The 27,665-nt window shown below is 40.2% G+C and overlaps 1 protein-coding gene and 1 pseudogene across 3 annotated transcripts in view; one reads left to right on the forward strand and one right to left on the reverse strand.

Moving 5' to 3' along the window:
• LMO7 (LIM domain 7) overlaps positions 1 to 27,665 on the forward strand; it is a 199,370-nt gene that overhangs the window by 40,709 nt on the left and 130,996 nt on the right. The window lies entirely within an intron of this gene.
• LOC115511751 lies at positions 9,246 to 9,791 on the reverse strand (annotated as a pseudogene).

A 27,665-nucleotide genomic window follows, 5' to 3' on the forward strand; every position in this document is an offset into this window, starting at 1 on the left:
CCGCGTCGGGCTCTGGGCTGATGGCTCAGAGCCTGGAGCCTGCTTCCGATTCTGTGTCTCCCTCTCTCTCTGACCCTCCCCCGTTCATGCTGTGTCTCTCTCTGTCTCAAAAATAAATAAACGTTAAAAAAAATTTTTTTTTAAATATTATTGAGCCACCCAGGCACAAGGGAGTGGTGCCTGGGTGGCTCAGTCAGTTAAGTATCTGACTCTTGATTTTAACTCAGGTCATGATCTCGTGGTTCGGTAGTTCGAACCCCTCGTTGGGCTCTGTGCTGACAGTGCAGAGCCTGCTTGAAATTCTCTCTCTCCCTTTCTCTCTGCCCCTCCCCTGGTTAGTGGCACATGTGCTCTCTTTCTCTCTCTCTCTCAAAATATACAAATAAACTTGAAAAAATGGATGGGAAAATTTACAGCATTTCCCTAAAACTGCACACATTTGGGAAAGACTGCATATACAAAATCAGGTTACTAATATATATGCGTTGTTAGATGTAGTCACATTCCTGTTGAAAGTATCTTTAGCGTCCCACTGGAGCATAGTAAATGATCAGTGAGTGGTGGAATGGATGAATAAAATTATGTTGTCAAGTACAGCATATTAATTTTTAAGTATGTGCCTTTCTCCAGACTGAATATTTGACTGACTTGATGAAATGGTGGCTGTTGCTACTCATTAATTTTTATGATTGTTAATGTAATTACAGTTGTCAAAAAAAAAAAAAAAGAGATTTTTCAGATCTTGCCTTTTTCTATCTGAATTACACACAAAGAAACCAAGCCTTCCAAACTGGCTTCTTTGCATTCGGATGAATACCTTCTAAGTGTTTTTGACTGGAGGGGGAAATGAGCCTGGAAGAAATGTAGCAGGTAATGTAACACCCAGGTGGGGGAGTAAGAATTTGTTAGGTGTTGATTCTCTTTTCAGTTCTGTGAATGTTCTTCTCTTTGTATCAATCCACACCTGAAGATTAGCTTTGTTCTGCTCTGGATAAAACATTCCTTATTTAATGCATTCCACAGCGGCTACCAATTGAATGTGAAACTCAAACCTTGTGTCACTAGCTAACAAAGATGAGAAGGCATTGCATTATTAAAGCTTTTAGCCACTTAGAGGGGTGCTGGGTAAAGAAGCTGAGGACAACCCCCTGCCATTGTTTTTCAAAGAAAAACTACTCTCCAAGGGTAGTGCTTTTCTGTAGCAAGGTGGTAGTTCTTTGAAGGCTGCATACAAGTTTTTCTTAAAAAGCTTTTCACCTATTAGTGTTTAAAATTGTAGTGTGGACTTCTACTTTAGGTCTGTAATTGAAGCTTTTAATATAAAAGTGGTGAAGTTTTGCTTTTGGATCAAATTCTGGTAGTACAACTTTTATTTTTAGGTCTGAGAGAAGAACAACTTATCTTTCTTTTTTAGAAAAAACTGTAAGACCAGGGCGCCTGGATGGCTCAGTTGGTTAAGCGGCCAACTTTGGCTGAGGTCATGATCTCGTGGTCCATGGGTTCAAGTCCCCTGTCAGTCTCTGTGGTAACAGCGCAGAGCCTGGAGCCCCCTTCGGACTGTGTCTCCCTCTCTCTCTGCTCCTCCCCTGCTCATGCTCTCTCTCTCAAAAATAAATAAACATTTAAAAAAATTGAGAAAAAGCTTTTAAGACCTAATTTATGGTATAGAATGAGCCCAAGTATTTTTTTTTTCCTAGATTTGTTTTTCAAGATTTTGCTGAATTCAGAAGAGACATAGCTAAGAATATATACACCACACAACAAGAAAGATGCACAATTAGAGTGACAGCATGGCCACTGGTGGGAGATAGAGACCATGGAAGGTCCTCTCTACAAAAATCTACTCTAATACCTTTGACTAATTAGAGATGCATTTGCTTAAAGATTTTTTTTTTTTTTAAATTGGAATTATCCTCTGGGAAATTTAACCATTGTCATTTAATTCTTACCAGTATGTATAATCGTATTTTCAATATACTGGGGGTTATGTTTTACATTGATGTTTATAAGCCACTTTATGTTTTGATATTCATTCAAAAATATTTGAGTACCTACTATGAGTCATAGAACTTCCTATGTGTTTGGGATGTAATAGTGAATAAACCAGACAAACATACAGAGTAATAAGTGTTAAGTTTAATAAGTGTTAAGTCAGCCAGGCTTATTGAATTTGCTGAAAAATTTTTGGTAGAAATTAGCCAGATTTCTTTTATGTCCTAATAAAAGGCTATGCATTTATTCTTGGAACCTTATTTTTTTTTTTTAATTTTTTTTTAACGTTTATTTATTTTTGAGACAGAGAGAGACAGAGCGTGAACAGGGGAGGGGCAGAGAGAGAGGGAGACACAGAATCTGAAACAGGCTCCAGGCTCTGAGCTGTCAGCACAGAGCCCGACGCGGGGCTCGAACTCACAGACCGTGAGATCATGACCTGAGCCGAAGTCGGACGCTTAACCGACTGAGCCACCCAGGTGCCCCGAAACCTTATTTTTTGAGGATGTCGTCTAATGTTGTTTCACAGAGCAAAGCTCTCAATGATGACTTTTTGGGAGATGGGGTGGGGATGGGATTTAGAGAGTATATAGCTTTTCAGTGATGCTCAGAATCGTCTCCCACTTTATTAGACCAGCTGTACTCCTGTGAGTTTACACAGGGGAATTTAGCATGGTATTTCTCTAAAAATAAATATTCTACTTTAGGTTATAAATGGAGTAGATGAGTGTTAGAAAATGGAGATATTTTCTCCATTATTTTTTTTTAATGTTTATTTATTTTTGAGAGAGAAAGAGAGAGAGAGACAGTGTGAGCAGGGGAGGGGCAGAGAGAGAGGGTGACACAGAACCCCGAAACAGGCTCCAGGCTCCAAGCTGTCAGCACAGAACCTGACATGGGGCTGGCACTCACAAACCCTAAGATCATGACCTGAGCTGAAGTCAGACGCTTAACCGACTGAGCTACCCGGGTGACCCTTATCTTTTCCATTTGAAGCTTGCCTTAAACACAGAGAAATTGTTGGTTTGGATGTTGTTTGGTCATGTGGTCCATGTTTGGACCAAAGGTCCAACCTTTGTGGTCATGTTCCATGTTCACCTGTCAATTTCATTTCCTTATTGTCTTTCCAGCTTGGTAAAACTGTTCAGGAACACTAAGCAGGTGATTATCTGAAATCCATAACTCTCTTAGAATTTAAAGTTTGGGAAAGACTTTATACAGCATTTTGTATTTGATTATGTTTATTATGCCCACACCCTCCAGTGAGAAAGCCCTGTTCCCTCTATTTACAGTTGTTTCTGCCTTTGTAACATCCTGGGTCACATGCAGAACAGCTGGAGTTGCTGAACTTTGGAAACTAACAAGGCTTATTCAGAGGAAGAAATGATGGAAGGGTATTTGTATCAGCTTTTGCCATGATACTGCTGTGGAACAAGCTCAAAGTGTAGTCTTTGGATCACCTGCATCAAAGTAATCTAGGAGGTTTGTTAATGCTGCAGATTCCCAACTCCCACCCCCCAACTCAGGCATGGAGGCAGAGGTGGAAATCTGTAATATTAGTAAACAGTCCTGTGATCCCTAATTCTCAGTACAAGAATCATTGTATTTTAGCTTGGATAATGGCAACATTTCTGACAACTGATTTTGCATTGTTGTCTTTTTTTAAATTGAGGTATGATTGACAATGAAATCCTTTTTTAATTTATTTTTTAAATGTTTTTTATTAAAAAAATTTTTATGTTTATTTTTTGAGAGAGACAGAGACAGTGTGTGAGCAAGGGAGGGGCAGAGAGAGAGGGAGACACAAAATCCGAAGCAGGCTCCAGGCTCTGAGCTGTCAGCACAGAGCCTGATGCGGGGCTGGAACGCATGATCCGTGAGATCATGTCCTGAGCCGAAGTCAGACGCTTAACCGACTGAGTCACCCAGGACCCCGAAATTCATCCTTTCTAATATACTGATTTCTGAGAAATGCACACAGTGGCATGAGTGCCACCTCAGTCACGATTTGGCATTTCACCCCCCACCCCCCACCAAATTTTGTTGTGTACCATTTGTAGTCCCTTTGCTCCTCATCCCCTGTCCCTGGCAACTGCTGATGGGTTTTCTGTCCTTGCTGGTTATTATGGTTTTGTCATTTCAGTAATGTCCTATAAGTGGAATTATCCTATTTGTAGTCTTTTGAGTCCAGCTGTTTTCTACTTAGCATAATGCATTCAAGACTTATCAGTATTGTTGGCTCTATCAGTACTTAAGTCCTTTTTATAGTTGAGTAGCATCCCTGGAATGTGGATATACCATGGTTTATTGATTTCCATTTGAAGGACATTTGGGTTCTTTCTAGTTTGGGGCAGTTATCAAGTCACTGTGAATATTCATGACAGGCTTTTTATTTCACTTGAGTAAGTGCTGAGGGTGGGATTGATGGGTCTTACCATAAGTGTGTTTAACTTTATCAAAAATTAACGCTGTTTTCCACCTTGGCTGTACCATTTTGCACTTCCACCAGCAGTGTGAGAGAGTTCCAGTTCTTTGACACACTTGTCAATGCTTGTTAATGGGAGTTCTTAAAATTTTAGCCATTTTACAATATAGTAGTGGTATGTTTGTAGACATGCATCATATACTGGTTTTAATCTGCATTTTCCTAATGCCTGATTGCTTTATTTGAGCACCCAGCATCTTCTGCTGGACACTAGGCAGTAGCTCCCCTCTCCCCCAGGAATTTGTGGATGTCGGGACCAATGACACACAGCCATCAGTGGATGTGCAATCAAATTTATCACTCATATAGTGAATAGCAAGAGGACTTACTAAGGAGAAGAGCTTAAGTTTTGTCAGGAGCGAAACATGGTAAAGAAGAGTTTGGTAGATTGGGACTTTTACTGTAGTTGAGGGATGGAGTCTGGATGAACCCCCCTTTTTTTTTTCAGCCAGGCTTGTATTTTCTTAGCAGGTTTGAAAATTCCATTGGTCCCAGTGGACAGATCGTGCATATGGGTTTTCTTATCAGGTTTTCCAGATGTGGGGTGAAGGGAAAGAGGAGGGCTGAGGACTTGAAAGCTGTAGAAACCAAACATCAAAACTTTAGTTTTTCTCTTTACTGATATTGAGCTCGTCTTTGCTTGTTATCCATACATCTTCTCTGATGAAGTGTTGAGATTATTTGCCCATCTGTTAAATTGGATTGTTTTCTAGAGTTTGTATATTCTAGAAAGAAGTCCTTTATCAGTTATGTTTTGCAAAAAATTTCTCTCAGTGGCATGAGTTGTTTTGTTTTTTTTTTTTAACTCTCTTAACAGTGTCTTTCAAAGAGTAGAGGTTGTGTCCCAGCACTAATTGTCATTTAATGAAGTCATATGAGTCTGTTTTTCTTAACAGATTCCTGTTCAGCTATTCTTCTCCAGTACTTTTTTTGTCTGTTTTGTTTTTAATGTTTATTTATATTTGAGAGAGACAGAGACAGAATGCGAGTGGGGTGGGGCAGAGAGAGGGGGAGGCACAGAATCTGAAGCAGGCTCCAGGCTCTGAGCTGTCAGCACAGAGCCTGACGCGGGGCTCGAACTCACAAGCTGTGAGATCGTGACCTGAGCCGAAGTCCGACGCTCAACCGACGGAGCCACCCAGGCGCCCCTCTTCTCCAGTACTTTTAAACCCATGAGCAAGATCTTAAATTTATCCAGTGGCCGCATGCAGTAGTGGAAAAGAGTATTTTTCGTGTATCCAAACTTTTGAAATTCTTGGCCATTTTTTTTTCCTTTAAAAAAATTTTACCATGGAAGGCAGAAAGTCTTGTGGGTAGGGCATGAGATTAGCTAATCTTCTTATGAAAATGTGGTTCAATATGAGAGGAAAAGAGAGGATTAGACACTCTCACATAGCCACGGGCGGGCGGCAGAGCCTGAAGGGGACAACAGATGTGTCTAAGCCAAAGCTTGCGCTCATTGCCACATACTGTCCGTTTTCCAGTAACCATTTTACTTCATCTCTTTCAGTGAAGAGACTTAGTTTTCTCATCTTGCATATAGTGATTTATAGTTTACAGAGAGCTTTGGATGTCAGCTATTAGGAAATCTTAGAGGCCTCTTCAAGGCTTCATCTTCAAGGACATTGGGCTTTATTGGATTAGCTCTGGTAAATTCCACTTCAGCTATTTTTTAAATTATTGTGTAAGAGCAATAGTGGAAATTGTAAGCATGTTTTCCATAACTTTGCAGTCCTTTATCCTACAGGTAATTTCCCCAGAATTTGTTAGATAACGGGAAAAGGTTTTGCCTCTGAGTATCATTTGGTTTCGATTTTCCGTGGAATTTGCCTTTATTTCATTTTGCATAGACTTGGTAAACATCCTGTAAAAGGCAGATGTGAACTCGATGCAACCTGGGTTTGCAGTTTCTGTGAACCCTGCTGGCCACTGGGAACGAGGCCACCACACCACATATTTGAGTGTCTTTCCACTGTATAGCTAGAGTTGACTCCTGTTTGTACAAAGTGGAAGGAAACTAAAGCCTCATCCCACACTATTGTCTTCCAAAAGAATGCCAAAGAAAGAGACCAATTAAAAGATGAAAGCCAGGCAGTGTATTTTAATCTTCTCATCTGCCTGTCCTGGGTGGCCTCCAGGCCCTGTCAAGGAGAGGAAGCAGAAGAGCCTGTGGAATATTTACTTTGATTTATCTTATGGAAACTAACTCAGTACTCAGCTGTTCATGGTTTGTGCCAAATGGCTCATGAAGAACACGTTGAAATGAAAGCCATGCTTTCGGGCTTCCTTTGACTCTCCACAGAGGGGATCCCTCCCCTCCGTGCCCACTCTGTTTTATGTCCCTCAGTTCGCATACATGCACCTCTGTCCCGCCAAGCTGTCTCCCTCCACGTGTGGAGATTTTTCTGTCACTCCCCAGAAGGAATTCCTGGGTGTTCCAAGTGTTCTGTCCTTAATACAGCTGTGTTTGAGGGACAAGAGAAATCCTGGTTCCCCTACATCTCCGCCATCTTAACCCCTACCCCCCCTCAGGCTTACCTTTGAATGTATAGCTCTGTGGAGGCCTGTGGTGGTGGCTGACTGATGCAAACATTGAAGAATGAGAAAAGATAGAGGAAGTTTTTTACAGCTTAGATGTAGAGGAAGTATATGTGAGCCATGTCAAATGACAAAAAATAATACAATTTAGTAATGAGTGTATCATTTTTTCAAGGGAAAACAATCTATGGGTTGGGGAAATACAGTGCCTAACAAGAAGGGGAGCACTGTTCCTGAGGGATTTGGACTAAGAATGAGTTTTATAGAGAATTAGAAGCAACAACATGGAAACAGGGAGTGATTGGCTTGGAGGTCAAGGATTTCCTGGTAAGGCTAGCAGGTCTTATTTTCTAGGGTAAAGTGAGGTAACTAAAGCTGAGTCGGAGGATTGTGAGTAGTGTATGTTAGGTTTCCTCGATCACTGTTTCCTGAAAGTGCAGGTTTTCTTAGGCTTACATTTGTGACATGGGCAGAACACTGGGGTGGCTTCCATTTTGTGGGTCATGATATGGCTGTTAACTTTATCAGCCATAATTATGTGTATGAAATAATGGGTGAAAAATAACAAGAAATTGGAGACTCAGTCTGTCAATGAGGAAATGAGGAAGGGAAAATGAGGCTTCATCAAACCCTCCCCTCACCCCCCAGGGATAAAATACATTGAAGTTGGCTTTGTGTGAGGGGGTTTTATATATGACAGATTAATAGAATGTGTACAGAAGGATCTAGGCAAAATTTGTGCAAACAATATCAAAAACAAATCCTTACTGAGAAAGAACTGGAAGAACATTTAGGAGAAGGCAGTACATGTGCAATTAGTTATCCTGTGGGGGGAATGAGGGACATACTACAGGTTCTGCCAGCATGAAGGGTATTGTTCCCATTCTGGATTTATTATTAGTGACTATAGGATATGTTTGTATAAAGTGACCGTTGGTTTTATGGGAGGGCTAATACTTGGCTGTGTTAGGATCTGTTTTGTCAGAAATATTAGGTCACATTGTTATTATCAGTCTTAAGTGACTGGAATAAAGCATGGGTAAGTTTTGAAGGAAAAGGACTTGGGGAAGTTCTAGAACAGTTTCAGTAATTTGGGTGAAAGCCCTTATGGGGGATAGTGCTTCTGAGCCACCAGAGGGCAGTATTCATTCAACAAATACTTGTTGAACTCCATGTTTCAGAGTACCACTGAGAATTGTGGGAAAGGAGCATGGCCTCTGGAGTGAACACAGCTTTGTTCTGATTTTATGTGCTTTCCCCCTTTTCTCTCCCTAACTCCAACAAAATGGCCTTTTTTCCCCCTGGAACTTTTTCTTTCTCCCCAAGCAGAGTTATTCTACATCTTTTAGTGCATAGGTCTATGTGGCACTTACGTTTTATTTTATTTTTCTTTAATTGAAATATATGTGAAGGAATGTAAAATGTAATTGCTGTTCCTATTTATTTTACCATATGACTGAAATATTAACCCCACTGCCTCCCAGTTAAAGATTTAATGGTTACTTTTATAACATTAAAATAATTATGTCATCTGCAAAGACATTATCAATTGAGACCCTCTTGGCACTTATGACTGATTCATCAAAACAAACACTAATCTTAAAATTCCAGGATAGCATTGTTAAGCTGAATTAAGGTATAGGAGGCTTATGGGCTATGCTCTGCCAAATGGATGAAAACTGAAATGGATTGTATACTGTAGGTCTATATAAGTGTTAAAAATCATGGGGCGCCTGGGTGGCTCAGTCGGTTAAGCAGCCAACTTCGGCTCAGGTCACGATCTCACGGTCCGTGAGTTCGAGCCCTGCGTCGGGCTCTGTGCTGACGGCTCAGAGCCTGGAGCCTGTTTCAGATTCTGTGTCTCCTTCTTTCTGACCCTCCCCCGTTCATGCTTTGTCTCTCGTTGTCTCAAAAATAAATAAACGTTAAAAAAAAAAATCCTAGTGTATGCTTATATTTCTTGACAAATAACAGCACCATTTCATTCATTTCACTAGGATAAACTCCTTAGAAAAAGACTGAAAAGTTTCCATAGTTAGCTCCCAGTTTTTATGCTTGCTTTTTGCTACTTCTGTCAATTTCATGACACATTAAATATAAGCAAGAAGATCTCTTCAGTAAATTGAGCACTTGGAGCTCAATTGAAAAGTCCCAAATCCCATTTTGCTTTGGTTTCCTATCTATTCTTTGCTTCAAATCTCCATACACATTTATTCTTTTCTTAAACAACCTATGAATTCTCAGCCTCCTTTTTGGCTCTTACACAGTTGGGGCTAGCAACTGCTCTGACAGTTTTTACACCAAGCTCTCTGGTAACTAGCTGGTTGCTGAGTTCCTCGGTCTTCTCCTTGTTCTACTTGTCCACAGCCTGGTCTATGCTCTCGAAGGCCTGACTTACCAATTCTTTTTTTTTCTTCAAACCTATCACTGACTCCAAAAATTTGAATACACTTCTTCCCCTGGCTTAAAGATTGCCCTTCATTCTTCAACTTGTATTTTCTCCCCTCCCCTGAGTCTTGAGGTTGGGGTTTTATGCTTGGAATGTTTTTTTGCAATTCTTGAAATTGATTCCACATATTTAAGGAAATTCCAGAAGGGCATGCTTCATATGCATTTACATTTTCCTCTGTTTTGGTTTTTGCTCCATCTATAAAGAAATCTGAGATTTGGTTTTCTAATTACCCAACCTTTCTCTTCCTGTGAGTTCAGGCTTCATCTTTAGAGTTCAAGGCAACATCATTTCACTTAGGCCAAGAGGAAGCAGTCCACGCCACATCTTCTCTTAAAGTTCAAATCTTGAAGAAGACAGCTCTAGAAAGGTATACTTTCTCTGCCTGTTGGCTTTACTACACCTAGAAGTCTATAACTCCGAGGGCAGATTTTCACTTCCGTCCCAGGCACAGGACAAAATGCTCAGGTCCCAGATGTGATTTCTAGCCTCTTGACACTTCCTTAAACTGTAGGTGTTTTCCAGAATAGAATGATTGTAAACATGGTCCATTTTCACAATGGGGAGCATTCTTATTCTTCTCACTTTGGTTGGGTTGGGATCGAGCAACCCTTTCCCACCAAAGTCCTGGGAAGGTGCTGAGTTACCCTTTCTGTTGGAAGTGTGGGCCTGGCTGGGGTCTTCCATGGCCCACTCTGCCTATGCTGGGCCTCTTGGCAGGCCCTCTGGAACTGTCACCAGGAGCCAAAGCCTGTATTTTATTGTTTATTTTGTCCTGTATTTGAAATACACTCAGCGCATGCTGTCTTTCCTGTACATTTGTATCTGTCCCAGCATTTTGGCACTAATGTATTTGAATGAATAAATGAAATCCTTGGTCATTTGTCAATAACAAAAGTTGGCAAACTTTTTCTGTAATGAGCCGAATAGTAAATATTTTAGGCTTTATGGACCATACATTTCTGTTAGGACTACTCAGTTTTCTCTGCCCATTGTAGTGAGAAATCTCATTGCTACTGATTGGAATCTGTGTTCCAGTAAAACTTTACAAATACAGATGGTGGGTCTCAGTTTGGCCACGAGGCTCTAGTTTGCCTATCCCTGGTTTAAGATGTATTTTTCCAAAAAATTCGGTTTGCAAATTATTTTATCTCCTATATTGCTTTAACATAGGACTAAGAAAATGCACAGAGTGATTTGGTGAATGGATGGCTAAACAATTATTTTCTAATGACTGAATAATAATTAAAATATTTTATTTCTTTTAAAAATTGTTTTTAATGTTTATTTATTTTAGAGACAGCGAGTGAGAGTGGGGGTGGGGCAGAGAGAGAGGGAGACACAGAATGTGAAGCAGGCTCCAGACTCTGAGCTGTCAGAACAGAGCATGACACAGGGCTTGAACTCACGAACTGTGAGATCATGACCTGAGCCGAAGTCCGACACTTAACTGACTGAGCCACCTAGGTGCCCCTATGATGACTTTTTCTGATAATACTTCATATGTAAGGGATCGTCTATATGTTGCATTTGTAAGTATTTACTGTAAAATTACACTTAAAACTGGATGTTTAATTTTAGTAAATGAAAAGTTTTGATAAGTCTGTTTGACATGTGCTCTTTAAGCGAAACTAGGAGGTTTTTCTAAGCCAAATATGTGACTGAGAAGAATGTTTTTAAGAAGCTTTAAAAAATTAGTTTTGCTTCAGGTAATGTGAAAATAGCCAAAATATCTCACTGTTTATGACCTAATGACCCAATGTTTGAAGCATTATTCATCCCATCAGTCTCCAGGGTGTGTGTTGGGTAGAGGATGTTTGTTCAGTTTAGTTTCAAAATGTGGAATGGTTTATCACAAGAAAAAATGCATGAGTTGTTCGGTCTTGGCCTGACTCACTGTTAAATGTAATAGGAAATGTTTAATATCATGTAGAGGTCATCTTTGTAGCCAGCTGACCTCCATGTCCTTCCTGTTAGCTTTTGTTACTGCCCAAGATGGAGGAATTTTGGTCATGGTGCTCAGTACTTGGTCTCCTGGACTGGTGCCCATACTTCCTCCCAGACCTTTCCACTCTGCCCTCTGGAACAATTCTGTGGTATCAACTTCTGTCCCTTCCTGAGCCTTCTCTTTGCGTCCTTTTCATGTGAGATCTAGTCCTCTTTTTCTCCTGTAGCCTTCCCCAGTACACTTTGCTCTTTCCCACACCCTGCATACTCCCCGGGCTGGAAGCAGTGGCCCCTTCGAGGCGAACTGAAAAGTGTACATAGAAATATCTATGCCTTATACCACGGGCTTACCTATCCAGTAACCTCCTCCTCATTACTATGCTGACTTATTTTTGTTCCTCTTTATTCAGTGAGGCCTTGAGCTGCTGCCTCACTATTTTTATTCCACCCTAACCCTGCCATATACACCGTGGACCAGGAGGGAGGGCTGATCAAGTCCTCTCACCTCCAAAACCATGTCTTTTCACTTCTACTCCAGCCTCTTTTTTTGATGTCCTAATCCTGGATGTTGTTATTTCGTGAGAGGCCTTCACTTTTGCATTGCTACATCCCAGCGTCTCACTCTGCAGCCTGCTCGGTGTCTTACCTTGCAGCTTCAGCTAAACCTACTTAGTCAACACCTCTTTACTTTCTTCCTTCTTACCAGCCTCCTGTCTTTCCCTCCCTTGTTTGCTTAGCATAGTCTGCACAGTCTAAAGTAAGCCCCTTTCTTGACCGTGCCTTCAAACCTGCTGTGTTGTCCTCTCACACCTACCTGGGAAAACCCAGCTGTTGACAGTCTGCTCAGGTCTGCTTGGTCTGCACTAGCTGTGGACCGCCTGGACCCTTGTTCTTTGGAGTGGCTCATAAGCCAACAGACACCAGCAAATTTCAGGGTTGTTAGCCCACTCAGTGTCTCTTATTTAAAAGGTTACTTACCTATGGCCTGCAGGAGTTCTACAATCACCTAATTCTTCTCTAGTTGCTTTAGGGTCCTGCATGCTTGCATATAGCTATTCATGTTCCCTCTGGTTAGCCAGGCAATTTTAGCTCTTTTGACCTGGAGTTTCACTTCATCCCAGATATCAAATGGCTGTGCCTTTCCAAATAATGTCTTCCTGGGGAATAACCTCTCTCCAGGCGATTGAATGCATTTTGTCAAGGCTTATAGAAGGCAGGTAACACTGGTAACCTTCAGTCTTATTTTGACTTCAGACTTTGATTAGATCATTAAAGAGGGCCTTTTATGCAAATGTGAAGTAGATCGGAGCATTTCTCCCAGACAAGCTAGAGTTAATAAGGCACTGTGGGCACTCTTGTGTAATCTGGTCTGCTCATTCTGAGGGTTAAGCATACATTTTTATAGTAGCTGTAACCTTGCTTAATTTCTCATGTAGAGATGCTAGGAACTGGCATGTACAAGTCTTCCTCATTCATAGCCAGAGCTATCATTTTGGGTCAAGTGCATGGGTAGCTGAATTACCTGGTCTTTTGTAGTTATTAATACAGTCATCTGGAGAAGCAGCTTAGGGTTCAAAAAAGTAACATTCGTTTTCATGCCATAGACAGTGGTCATTCTCATCAGCAAAAGCACTTATTAAACAACCACATTTTGAAAAATGTACAAATACAGCTGGGTAAATAATGAAGGCAATTTTAAGTCTTTTTTTGTGTAGTACTGACATTTGTTCTATTATTAGCTTGTTTGTGGAAAAGAGGCTTTCATTGTGTGGCCATTAAGGAATTCATCAAAATTTCATATCGCCTGTGTGTGTCCCCATTGTCCGTGGCTGCCATCTGGCTCTGCTTTTGATGGGGGATGATAATTATTTCATACAGCACTGCCAGTCCTCCTGACTACCTTCACTGAATCTGTTTTTCTTCTCCTCCAGCTTTTCCATCTTCTGACTCCATTCCCTGTTCCAGGTTGTAGACTAGCTATCATCCTCTGTTAGGGGAGGAAAATGGTAGTTGATGCTGGCTCTTGGCTTTTCCCTTTTCCCTCAAGATATTGGGTAGGTCTCTCAGGCACTCCGAGTGTTTTCCACATCATAGGTACCACCTGTCTGATCTGGGACTCTTCTTTCTGAGTTGTGGCCTGAGAGTCAGTGAGGCTGGCTGGCTTGCCCAGCTTCTCCTTTTCCTGGCTGCCTTCTGTGGATGTCAGGCAGTAGCCTGGTCTTGCCCCGTCTCATCATACCTAACTTTTTTTTTTTTTTTTCAGAAAGTCAAAGTCTTTTTCCTGAGCTGTGCTCTTAAAAAAATTTTTTTTTTAATTTAATGTTTATTTATTTTGAGAGAGAGAGAGAGAGAGAGAGATAGAGCATGAGCAGGGGAGAGGCAGAGAGAGAGGAAGACACAGAATATGAAGGAGGCTCCAGGCTCTGAGCTGTCAGCACAGAGCCTGATGTGGGGCTTGAACTCAAGAGTTGCAAGATCATGACCTGAGCCGAAGTCGGACACTTAACCGACTAAGCCACCCAGGCACCCCTGAGGTGTGCTCTTTTAGTCTCTGAATCTGAATTAACCGTTCTCTATAATACCTCAAGCAACAGTTTCTCTTTTCTTTTAACCTTTGGCTTTAGAGGAAGTTAATTATTTCTTATTACTTACAAGTACTGGTGTTCAGTGGGAAGGGAGAGAGAAGATGTGTAGAACCTTGATGTCAGTTGCTCACTTCAGTAAAGTTTCTGTGTAGCACAGAAGAAAAGTAACTACATAATGACAGAATGGCTCACCTCTGAGTTAGTGGATCAGAAAATCAGTGTCACAAAGATGTAGAGGTAGAAGGAATCTTTGTGGAGCAGTAGTGTTTGGGGAAGACATTTTACTTTAATGGAGGGATGAACATATTGGAGGACATGGAATTTTTGTGTTCTGGCAGAATCAAGGATTTCTGTGTGAGAATCCAGGGGAGAAAGGCTGAAGGCAGATAGGAAGGCCTTATTCTATAGACCAAATGGACCTTTGGAAGATTTTGAGCAGTGTTTTTTTGTGACAAAAAGCTTATTTTGATTTTTAAGGAGCAATAGGCAGGCATTGAAGGAGAGTAGATGCAAAGGAGGTTAATTTAGGCAGTGCAGTCAGTATGAGATAGTGAAATGTTACATCTGCCAGACAAGAAGGCTAGACCTTGGTGGAGAGAAGTACGCAGACCTGGATGGACAGGGAAGGTACATTCTGATGCTTTGAGTCTGGGCATCTGGGAGAATGTTGGTATCATGATTTCAATAGTGAATTGAGGTGTGGCAGTTGAGTGTTGGGTGAGAGGGTGAGGTCTATTTTACATGCTGGCTCTGTGGTGATATAAGCGTGCTCAAGAGGAAATGCTCAACTGGGAGCCATGAATGTGGGGCCGGAGGGACGTCCCAGGTAGGACCTGAGTTGTACACGTAGGACGACCTGCTTGGAGTTTATATTGGAATGAACAAAGTTTACAAGGTGGAGGAAGAGCTCTGAGTAGGTGAGCTGAAGAAGAATTTGAAGGAGGGAGTGGTTGGCAGGTTAAGCTTCACAGTTTCGAGGAGGGTGAAGTAATCATGAGAAAGCTTCCAGATTAACCATGCTTGCCTGCCTCCCACACATCCTGTCACACCCAACTGCTCTCTGCTATGGATCCTCCTGAGTTTTGCCTGAACACCCAGGCAGAGATCTTCAGTTTGTTATGATTGGCTGTCAGCCTGTATTATCTCCCTTCTGGAGTGTAGTTCTAGGCTTGGAGAGCAGAATCCATCTGTAAACTAAACCCAGAAGTCTCATAGGACCCAGATTCTTGTGCTCCCTGGTACGATGTGCTCCCTGGTACGATATCAGATGAGAGAGTAGACATCCTGACCATTGAGAGGAGGAATCATGGAAATCTCACCCAATCAAGGTGAATTACATATGTTTGGCCTAGAACATTTTCTGTATCTGGGGTTTGCTTTCTCCAGAAGTGCAGATAAGTCCATTCTGGAGCATTTTATTGTGGTAGAAATTTGTTCCATGAGTAGGCCCCAAATCTACAGTTATACAGACTGCATACTTTAATGTGCAAATATTTCCACTAAAAGTCTCAGCATATATTTGTGTGTTTCAAAGTCAGTTTTATAGAAACACATCCAGAAGCTCTTATAGAATTAACAAAGGAGACAACCTTGTGATATTAACATTTAAAAAACAATCAGCTTTATTGAGGTATAATTGATAAATAAAATTATGAGGTATTTATTTTTCCTTTTCACCAAATGTATCTTGGTTTTGTGTTAAAGTATTTTGTTGTATTTTTTATGTACTTGGATCTAGCCATTAAAAATAGAGGACACTGGGGGCGCCTGGGTGGCCCAGTCGGTTAAGTGGCTGACTTTGGTTCAGGTCATGAACTTGGCAGTGTGTGGGTTTGAACCCCGTGTTGGGCTCTGTGCTGACAGCTCAAAGCCTGGAGACTGCTTCGGATTCTGTATATCCCTCTCTCTCTGCCCCTACCCCACTCGCACTCCGTCTCTGTCTCTCAAAAAAAAACAACAACCAAAAAAACCCTATTAAAACAATGAAAAAAAGAGGACAGTATTTCCAGGGCTGGTTTATACCTTTACCCTACCAAGAACATGCCAGCAGGGGGTAGCAGAGAACAGGAACTAATTTCCCACTTGTTTTCCTTAGACTTCCAATAAAGAGCCAAAGCATTTGGAGCTGGGAGAAGCTGTGGTGATTTATTACAAATGCTTTTTCTTCTCTTATCTATTCTTTTCTTTTTTAAAGTTTATTTATTTATTTATTTTGAGAGAGAGAAAGAACACAAGTGGGGAGTGGCAGAGGGAGAGACAGGGAGAGAGAGGATCCCAAGCCGACTCTGTGCTATCAGCATAGAGCCTGACGTGGGACTGGAACTCATGAACCATGAGATCATGACCTGAGCTGAAATCAAGAATGGGATGCTTAACCCACTGAGCCACCCAGTGCACCCTCATTCTTTTTCTTATAAGGAAATCAAGACTCATAAGAACCCCATGGTTTAATAGTAAAACCATGTTTATCTGAGACCATTCTTGGCAAGACTCAGTAAAGGTGCTTCTAAAAATGGTGAACTTCTGGGTGTCGACGCTGGCAGTTTGAATCAGGACCTCTTAGAGAAAGGCCTGGGTTGTTCTACAAGCACCATAGGTGATTCTTCTACACGCTAAATTCTGAGTCCACAAGCAAGAGTCCTTCCTACAGGGCAGGAGTTGTCCTAGGCCTTGAGGATAAAATGAAAAACCTCATGTAGTTTCGAAGGGACATGCCTGCAGGGGCCAGCCAGGTTGTGTATATGAATGAGAAAGGGCAAGGGTCAGCTGATATGGCAGCATAGGGTTGTCACTGTCTGGAGAGTGTGTACTCCCCCCGGCCTGTCATGGACTCAGGGGCAGCCTGTTGGGGCTGTGAGGTAATGCATGCCCAGTGTGGTCAGATGGTTTCTTTTTTAAAGAGAAGTTAGCAATCCAGAACTTTGTTTTTTGTTTCCCAACTTCAATATGTTGTGTGAGCCAAACAAAACATGTTTACAGGTTGGAGTCAGCTTATGGGCTGTGATAATCTCCTTTAGGAACTTAGGCTGGTAGGTGAGTCATAAATGCAAATACACATTTGCCATTAGGTGCTGTGAATGTCAGGAGGTAAACGGGGCAGTGGGGCAGAAGGAGTCATCAATACTGCTTGAGGGAAGTCATGCTCACTTCCTGAGGTCCAGTTCTCAAGATCACCGATAATTTTTTTGAGTAAAACAATCTCATTCATTCTTTGGGGCAGAGTCTTCCCTCTGTTTCCCTAAAAGGGAACACACATACCACTCTTTTTATGTCTCAATATATCAGAATAGCGTTAAAAAATTATTCTCAGTGCTTCAACCTTTGTAGCCTTGAAACACAGGATTCCAATAAAGAGAAATGAAATTATTAGTCAAGGACTTTCTTTTTTTTTTTTAAGGTTTATTTATTTTTGAGGGAGAGAGAAAGAGTGCACAAGCAGGGGAGGGGCAGAGAGAGGGGGAGAAACAGAATCCGAAGCAAGCTCCAGGCTCCCAGCTGTGAGCTCAGAGCCTGATGTGGGGCTCAAACTCATGAACGGTGAGATCATGACAACCAAAGTTGGACGCTTAACTGACTACGCCACCCAGGCGCTCCAGTCAAGGACTTTTTAAACTAATAAGTAGGTGTGTTATGGAGCCATCAGAATATCTACTTTTTAAAAATTTACTTTGGGGGCAGGGATGGGCAGAGAGAGAGAGGGAGAGAGACAATCCCAAGCAGGCTCTGAGCTGTCAGCACCGAGCCCGATGCAGGGCCTGATCTTGGAGCTGTGAGATCAGAACCTGAGCAGAAACTAAGAGTTGGGCACTTAATCAACTGAGGCGCCCCAGCATATTTACTTTTGACATGAATAAACTGGAAGCTTTGTTAAGATCTGTTAAGGCCATGGAGAGAATCTAGGGGAAACTTTGTTCCTGCAGGTTGTTTGAGGAAAACTGATTTCCTAACCATTCTGTTGTTGGGACTGTAATTACTTTACAGCAGGAGCTAATGTGGAAGTGTATAAGCTCATTTGCTGTGGCCCTCTTTGTGTTCTGCTTTGAAACCATATAAGTAAAGCAAATTATCTAAAAAGGGCATAGATGCACATAAGAAAACTTAGGGTTGTGGCATTATTTAGATACAATGCAAAGATGACACATTTAAAAACCAAAAGATAGGTACTATTATATAAAAGGAAAAATCATAATTTAATACTCAAACATTTCTATGTCAGGTAGAGGAAACTCCACTTTGGAAGCTTAGACCTATTTCTTTGAAATTACATGTAACTTTTTAAGGGAGGTGGGCATTTAGAGTACAGAAATTACTTTATTGGCTTAACTCATATTGATTGTCTTTTGTGTATGGGGTATAGATAGTGTCTAAGGCCTTTTAGAACCATCTTTTTCAAAGTCATCCGTATTAACTTTCAGTAAAATGCACAAATTTCTAGGTGTACAATTTTTTTTAAAGAGCGTATTTACTGAGCTATAATTCATATACAATTCACTTTTTAAAGTATACAATTCGTTGTTGTTGTTGTTGTTGTTTGGTGTATTCACAGAGTTGTGCAACCATCACCACTGTTTAATTTCAGAATATTGTCATCCTTCAAAAGAAACCTTATACACATTAACGGTCACTCCCCATTCTTCTCTTCCCCTAACCTTCTGGCAACCGCTAATCTACTTTCTGTCTCTCTGGATTTGCCTATTCTGGACATTTCACATAAAATGGAATCACACAATATGTAATTTTTTTGTGTCTGGCTCTTTTCCTTTAGCTCTGTGTTTTTCAGGGTTTCTCCATGTTGTATCATGTATTAGTACTTTGTTCCATTTTATGGCTGAATGATCCTCCACTGTATGGTTATGCTGTATTCTATTTATTCATTCATCCATGGGTGAACATTTGGATTTTTTTTATTCTTTGGCTAATATAAGTAATCCTGCTGTGAACATTCATATATAAGATTTTGTGTGGGCATGTTTTTATTTCTCTTGGGTATATGCTTAGGAATATATTATAACTGTCTCTTGTTTCCTAGAAATTCATTGCTGAGTGGAAGGAAGATTGACAAGTGGGTCAGAAGGACTGAAGTGTTAGCTTGCAATAGGAATCCATCAAGAATCATTTAGGGAACTCCTGTGTTAGTGCTCACCTCAGCTCCATTCCTTAATACCAAACTTACACAGGCGACTAAAGCATATCATTGGTGCCAGGGGATGTAACCATCAATTTGAAGTTCATATAAAATAAGTAGTGACTCTTACCTGTAATATAGACACACTATTTGCCCAAATGAATGTTTCCCACAGTGATGACTCTCATAGTAATTCTCTGGGAGATAAGCAGATAATTGTTGAGACTTGCTAATGTGTATGTGAGACATTTCTGGAAAAAAGAACATCTCTTGACTCTTGACAACCCATGATTATATTAAGCATTTGAACTATACTTAAAATATCCTGATAATGGATGTTCACATCTACGTGTGCCTTGTGTGCTAGTTATTTGAAAACTCCTTGATCTGGAAAAAACTAATAATTTATATACTAGGCTAGGCTTTTTGTAGACGTTTTTTTCCCTTGGAATATCTTCCTTATTGTCTGCAACAGCATAAATTGGAGTATGAACCTGTATCTATAGACCAAATGTACTTTATACTTTACCCTTTGGAAGTAGTTTTTGTGATCGTTAACTGAACAAAGTATAGCTGTAAAACCTGAGCACATGTGTGTGTGATGTTTTCAGTGAACTTAACTAGCTGCTGACAGGTTCTCTTGGATTTGGTATCTAGATGAAACCTGGCGCATAAATGGTCAGCCCTGAAGCAAATCTTCCTCTTCCCTTGGTTTTATTTAGTTCTTTCCAGTTGCTTTTCATTTTTGGCTTATTAATAATTGGTTAAGCCAAGATTATTTGAGACTGTATCCTAAGAGTTAGTAATCGTATAGGGAAGTGGCCACTTCTGGAGCAGAAATTATGTTTAAACTCATTTTTTTTTGCACTTCTAAATCTGAGTATAGTTGACATTTGGCCTGATGATGATTGAGTGAGAATTTTGAGTGTTTATAATGATAGTTGGCTCTTAATTATCTGGGAATGCAACTGGGAGCTTTGCATTTTGCTCTTTTTCCTTCCTGGCTTTATGAGGACCCGTGGGTCCTTCCCAAGAGAAGGCGAAGTGGGAGGTGTAACTTATGTGAACCACTGAGACTCAGGGCTTAAGGGAACCATGGGGGCAGGAAAAAGGTTTAGATTTTTGACCATTCGGAGACTTTTGGATTCCATTTAGAATTCGGTGATCTGTGCAATTCTGATTACCACTATTTTGGAAGACTGAGAGTTAGCTTTGGATTGGCTATCAAGTGATATTAGTATTGGCAAAAACAGTCCTAGTATACTCCAGGGTATTATGTAGTACGATGCCAAATCATAAGAGAGGCCAGTGACTTGAGAATTATGTTGCTTAAAGCAATATTATTTGCTGAATATACAATATAAGTTAACCAAGAACATGCTGTAATTCAGAGGGTTAATCACCTTTTAGAGAGATGCCCCGGCTTAAAATAGCATTTTGGGTATGCATTTCAAAACAGGATTAGATTTTTAAAGAGGGATTTCTGAGAATTGCTTCATCTCAACTTTTTATATTCCTAGTGCCAAGCGCCATGCCAGGTATGTGCATAGCAACTGTCATTATGTGATTTTTGAGTGAATAACTGGGTACTTTCTTAGTATCTCTGTTAAAATTAAGAAATAGTTTAAATGGAAAGTTAAATTAAAACATATTGTTTAGTCTGGATAAAATTTCAGGTAGCAAATCCATAGTGGTGACAAGTTCTCAATTTTTAACATTTTGTCCAGGAATATTCCCTTTAATTTTTTTTTTTTTTTTTTAATTCACAGGTTAGTTAACATACAGTGTAATCTTGGCTTTAGGAGTAGAATCCAATGATTCAGTACTTACATATAACACCTAATGCTTATCCCAACAAGTGCCTTCCTTCATGCCTATCGCCCACTTTCCCCACCCAACCTACTCTGCCACCCCCATCAAAGCTTCTAGTTTGTTCCCTGGATTTAATAATCTCTAATGGTTTGCCTCCCTCTCTGCTTTTATCTTGTTTTTTTCTTTCCCTTCCCCTATGATCATCTGATAAGTTTCTCAAATTCCATATATGAGTGAAGTCATGTGGTATCTGTCTCTCTCTGATTTACTTATTTCGCTTAGCGTAATATCCTCCAGTTCCATTTATGTTATGGCAAATGGCAAGATCCCATTCTTTTTCATCGCCGAGTAGTATTCCATTATATAGGTACACCACATGTTCTTAATCCATTCATCAGTTGATGGACATTTGGGCTCTTCCCATAATTTGGCTATTGTTGATAACACTGCTATAAACATTGGGGTGCATGTGCCCCTTCAAGTCAGCACTCCTGTACAGGAATATTCCCTTTTGAAAAGGTGTATCACTAGAGTGATATGCTTTCATAGATCCTTGTGTTTATCCTTAAACTATTGACAAAACTAGAATGGGTTAGCTCTTATGCAGTAGAAGGCTACTTTAATAAAGTGATATCAGGAATTGAGGTAGGTTCCTCCTCCAAAACACTCCCCACCCCCCTCCCATCACCCCCTACCCCACGCACTTGAAATGTAACCATCTGTTTGTTTTTGTTTTGTTTTGGTCTTGTTCTATTTTGCTTAAAATGTTTGTGGTGTAAATACTCAAAGGAAGAGTAATAATTAAATTTCACATAAGTGAGTAGTATGTGTACACTGTATTTCAACCAATGGGAAGTTGGGTAAGACAGTTCTGCCCTGGAGACTGTGCAGTGTAGACTGGCATGGCCAGGGCATAGGTTCCTGATTACATTGTAGAGTTCACTCCATGCTGTGATAAATGATAGACATTGGGACTTGATTCTCAACTCCTGTTAGGTAGGGAGCTACTTACTGACCTAGATCTCAACCCAAGCAACCATATTGTAACTTAGTTTCCTCATGTAAAAATGGGCTAAGAGCTCCTACCACATAGGGTTACTGCGCCAATGAAGGGAGATTGTGCACGAAGTAAGCAGAGTAAGTGTTGGCTGTCATAATCCGGGTACCTGATCCACAGCAGAGAAGACTGAGGCCTGGGGACAATCAGAGACTCACTCTTGATTATACAAAGGAGCCTAAGGTTCCAGTCTCATCTTCTTTGTCTCCAAGTTCCTTTCTATTTGGGACACAGTATTAAGGTAGTTTCAAAAGAACAGGGCCCATCCTTTTAGGAAGAACTGGCTTCTCTAACAATGTGAATAACCTTTTCAATAATTTTACTCCAGGACAGGAGCTAGGAGGTAGACATTTGTTTTATTTGAATTATGTTTAGTTTCTACCTAATGCTTTTGATTGTGCACCTCAGTCCTTGTGTTTGTAAGTTTTTGGCATGTGTGACCAGTAAGATCTGTCAAAGTTATTGTATCATAAACCATGATAGAGACAACTAATGGGATATGAAAATTGGACCTGTATTGTGGAGTTGTCGGGATCATGTAGCAGTTGCTTCAAAAATGAATTAAAAAAAATTTTTTTTATGTTTATTTATTTTTGAGACAGAGAGAGACACAGCACAGGCAGGGGAGGGGCAGAGAGAGAGGGAGACACAGAATTGGAAGCAGGCTCCAGGCTCTGAACTGTCAGCACAGAGCCCGACACGGGGCTCAAACTCATAAACCATAAGTTCATGACCTGAGCTGAAGTCAGATGCTTAACCGACTAAGCCACCCAGGTGCCCCCCTTCAAAAATGAATTTTAATGGGGGTGCCTGGGTGGCTCAGTCAGTTAAGCGTCCAACTTCTGCTCAGGTCATGATCTTGTGGTTCATGGGTTCGAGTCTCTTGTCAGGCTCTGTGCTGACAGCTCAGAGCCTGGAGCCTGCTTCGGATTCTGTGTGTGACTCTCTCTCTCTCTGCCCCTCTCCTGCTCACGCTGTCTCTGTCTCTCTCTCTCTCTCTCAAAAATAAACATTAAAAAATTTAAAAACCCGATTTTTAATGGAAGAAAGGAGAGAGAGGTGTTTTTAATTCTTTGACAGCTTTAGAAATTGACCGAAGGCGGGACAGGTCCTTGATGTGCACTGGCCTGGGGCTTCTGGCTGTGGAAACAATGCCTGATATGGGCTCTCTCATTTGAAGGCGAACACTCAGTCATTCCCTTGAATGGAAAAATTAGGGCAGACCCATCTTTTGTGAATTGTTTCATGATGTGTGTCCTGTGTTCCACAGTGACTTCTGGGGGTAAATGTTCCTTGGGTTTTGTTTTTGTTCTGTTTTGTTTTGTTTTTTGCGTTACTTAGGTTGAAATGATTGGCATGATGATAATCATATGTGTATCTTAAATATGATCTAGTAGTTGATCAACCAGTTAATATGTAACTCCATTTGGAACCAGTTATGAGACCATCGGAAGCTCATGGCCTAGTTTTTGTTGCGAACATCACTTTCCCTCTTTTAAAACAACTTAAATGGGCACTATGTTTTTATTCAGTGATTCACACAAAAATATGATTGAGAGCCATTTTTGGATTCTAAACATCTTTTACATGGCTGCTTGAAAGGAATTGAAAAATTTAAACGAGATGAGTGTCTGCTGACTTGCATTAGTGGATGTTTTGCTGATAACCAGTCTGGTATGAAGTGGTCTTTGAGAAGTTCCCAGAATGTTTGGGATTTAAGTCATGTGGGTTATGTGGTCAGGATTGGAATGGAGAGATGATGGAGCGTTAGAGAAGCGTGTTGCTCACATTTTGTGGGAAATCTCATCCAGCCGTAGGATTAAAATATAAAGGAGACAATAGAGGGTGTGAAGGTAGCTCCCATTTGTTTATTAAATTAATACATTTCATAGCAAAAGAAATGGCTTTTTCTGAAATTTGTGAACTTGTACTTATTGCCTGTATACTTAGCTGATATTTTCTTTCACAAAATATGCCCTTTGAAAACTTCCTATCATGGGCTTCTCTGGAGGCTATGGGTGGTAAGACAGGTTTGGTAGTGGTGTTTATGCGGAGTCTGCTTTTGGCCTGTCGCTCCACCCTTAATATGCTCTGGAGAGTAATTAACTTCATAGGAAGCTTCTCACCCAAGAGCTTCCTGCTTGGTCCTGTTTCTTCTTAGCTACTTTCCAATAGGATGGCCAGTCAGTACACGGGACGCACGCTGGAAGAGGCACTAGCCTGGACTCTAGTGTGTAGTCTTTTTGTTTGTTTGGGTTTTTCTGTTGTTGTTGTTGTTTGTTTGTTTTTTAGAGGGCTCATGTATTTCTACATATCATTTGTGTGCTGTGAAGTAGATAGGGCAAGTATCAGTGTTTTTTGTTTTTGTTTCAATCAGAGGACTGAGCAGTGGCTTGTCAAAAGTGTGTCCATTGAGATGGGTCCAGGGTTAAACCCCAGGCCTTTTTGTCTGATGTACCTCTCAGGTTAGTTCAGGTAATGGTTTTATTTAGCTGCATTAGGGAAATATGGAAAGGGGCACAAAAAAGTAGAAAAAACCCAAGTTTTTATAGAAGGCAAGGTGTGACTGTAACTACTCAGTGGTTATTACTCGTTTGTGTTGACTTCTGTTAGCTTATGAGGGAAACACGTAGTCTTTATTTATTTAGCTCCTATGAATCACAACCTCATTACGTAAAATGTATCACACCTCAAATAATTTACTAATGAGTAAGGTTCAAAATTTTTGAACACAATAGTAATTGTTAGATTAGAACTTCTAGTTTGTTCTTTCAAAATTCTGGAATTTCTGCGCACTGAATCTTTCTTAAAATAAGGATGGGTTTATATTTTAAAGTATGATTTAATTGTTTTAACAAGCTGCCTTCACTGTATTTTGAGTTCCTTTACAGGTTTCTACAATATTTACACTTTCCAGGATACAGAAGGTAGTCTAGTGGCTTTTTATAATGTAGTAAATCAGTCTCTTCCTTTAATTAAAGGATGTCATGTCTGGCAAAACAGACTTTTGTTTGTTGGATAAGATGAAACTTCTTGTCTTCATTCTACAGATGGATGGTAATGGCTAATTACACTAGCTAACGTTTGTCAGTGCTCCTCCTGAGGCAAGGGTTGAGTGTTTCATATATTTTATCTTGTTTAATTCTCAGTCACCCTATGAGGGAGGGTACTTTGTGTCTCCATGGCACAGATGAGAACATTAAGAAAGTTAATCTGGCTTGTCCAGAGTTACAGGTAGAAAATGGCAGGGCAGGGATTCCTGAGCTGGCCTCACTGGGAACAGTAGATACCATATTGTATGTTTCTTAAGGAATGTGGCCCAGGTAGTCCTGTAGACCAAACATCCCTGCTATAAATTTACGCTTTCTTTTTGTGGTTTAAAACACTAGGAAAAACTTTTTTGTTTTAGTCCCCTAGGATGGGTCTTAGATGACTTTATATTTACATGGATATATAATTTGCTAATTAAAAATTTGTACTTTACAATAAACAGATGTTTTGAATTACTGAGGTTGGGGTAGCTAGCATATGTAGTATGAATAATTTCTAATGTTCATGAAAATATCCAGGGAATCTCTTAAACCACTTAAAGATAATTTTTCATTTTTCATTTCAAGTACTGTATTTGCTTTCTTTGTCTCTCTCGCACACATAATCATTATATATTAAGACTCAGTTTTCTTTTATCCAGGAACATAATTAAAAAATTAATGGAACATTTTTAACTTACAGAGTTACCTATTACACCCAGAAGAGTGGAGGATTATCTTAAAGGGCATATTACATGGTGAAATACACTAATTTAGATTAAAAAAAATCTAAATATAGATTGAAGACAAGTTAATTTTTTTAGTTTAAGAACATTTAGTGTGTGATGCAGTTGGAATACTTTCTTGCTGAGTACTTACAAAATGCTGTAGGTTTTTGGTTGCATGTGGATGGTTCTGTAATTTTCTAGCAAGTTGTAATTAATACATTAAGTATTCTTTTTTAAATTAAATTAAAAATTTTTTAATTTTAGAGACAAAGCATGTGAGTGGGGCAGGGGTTGGAGGCAGGGAAGGAAGGAGAGACACACACAGAGAGAGAGAGAGAGAGAGAGAGAGAGAGAGAGAGAGAGAGAGAATGAATCTTAAGAAGGCTCCATGCTCAGTGCAGAGCCTCATGTGGGGCTTGATCCCATGACCCCGGGATCATGACCTGAGCTGAAATCAAGAGTTGGAAGCTTAACCAACTGAGCCACCCAGGTGCCCCTACATTAAGTATTCTTTACAAGTGATCTACTTTCATGACATGAGTTTAAATTTCATGTAGTTTTCTGTTTTGTGGTTATAACCTAATTTAACAAATTTCTTATTGGGCATTTAGGATGTTTATAATTGTTGCTGTTACACATAATGCTGTGAAACAATCCTGTCATGTCTTTGTGTTCTTGTCCTGCTGTTGTAGTATAAATTCCTGGATCTGCACTTGGTGTGCCTCAGAGTATGCATATTTAAGACTTCAAATACATATCCCAAGTTGCCTTCTAGAATGGTGGTATGGTTTTATAATACCTTCAGTAATGTACAGAGAATGCCAGATTCCCATGTCCTTAATCTATGGACTCTTACTTAAAAATCTTTGTTTATCTTTTATATTCTGTTTTCTTTATAAATACAGTATAAATGGAGTCTGGTTTTATATTATCAATATTTAGATTTTGAAAATACTATAGATATACACATATATATACAAGAGTACACTAATATTTTGACATGGATGGGTGTGGTCTGAAATCTACATACCATGAATTTTGCCTTTCTGTAGTCTTTGTGGGGAAATAAACTATTCTGGATAGTTGGGTTTTCTGAATATGTATATTTTATTATTTCTACTTAATATTCTGAATGTTACTAAGCTTTCTGTATGGTGCAGAGATATTCCTTTGAGGGTTAATTATCAGAGTGTGTTGTCAGAGTGCTAACTTGCAGGTCAGTGCCTGTAAAGAGGTTAAGCTTCATGGCTGTTAGCTACCCTCAAGTATTTGATTGCACAGCCTCTTGGCCATTATAAGCTAATAAGTAGGTGCTATTTTCCTTGTTTGAGATGAGTAGACGGGTTCAGAAAGGTTATTTAACTTGCTTAAGGTCACACAGCTCTTAGGTAATGAAAGTGGGATATGAACATACTTTTGTCTGACATGAGCCCTTTCTCTTTCCATTCCATCATTTGCTGCCATGCCCTCTTGATTGGCCCCATCCAGGACTGTTGACTGTCTTCACTGCTATCCATGTGTCAGTACGAACAACGTTTCTTTCTTGTAACTTACTGCTTCTAATCTGGGTTAATTTGGGAACCTCAGTCACCAGATTGTATCAGTGGTGGATAATCAAGTATTGGTGGCTCTGAGGGGCTGTCCTATGACTAGACAGAATAGACTTTGACATCCGTTTTGGATGTTCTTGGGACTTTTTTATGCCTTTTTGGCTTTGGAGAGGAGTTTTCAGGTAAATGAGATGTTACTGTGTTTTTCCTGGTTGGGATCCATGCTTATTTTGAGTTTGTTTTGGATCTATTTGGGGGAAATTCAAGAGACTTTGTGCTACATGGTGTACCTGGGATAATCCATGGGCCAGTTAGGGTTTTCCCCCCAAAGGAATGTATCAGTCTGTTTAGATATGTTTTATTGCATT

Source organism: Lynx canadensis, chromosome A1 (assembly GCF_007474595.2).
Source record: "Lynx canadensis isolate LIC74 chromosome A1, mLynCan4.pri.v2, whole genome shotgun sequence".
NCBI classification, from domain to species: domain Eukaryota; kingdom Metazoa; phylum Chordata; class Mammalia; order Carnivora; family Felidae; genus Lynx; species Lynx canadensis.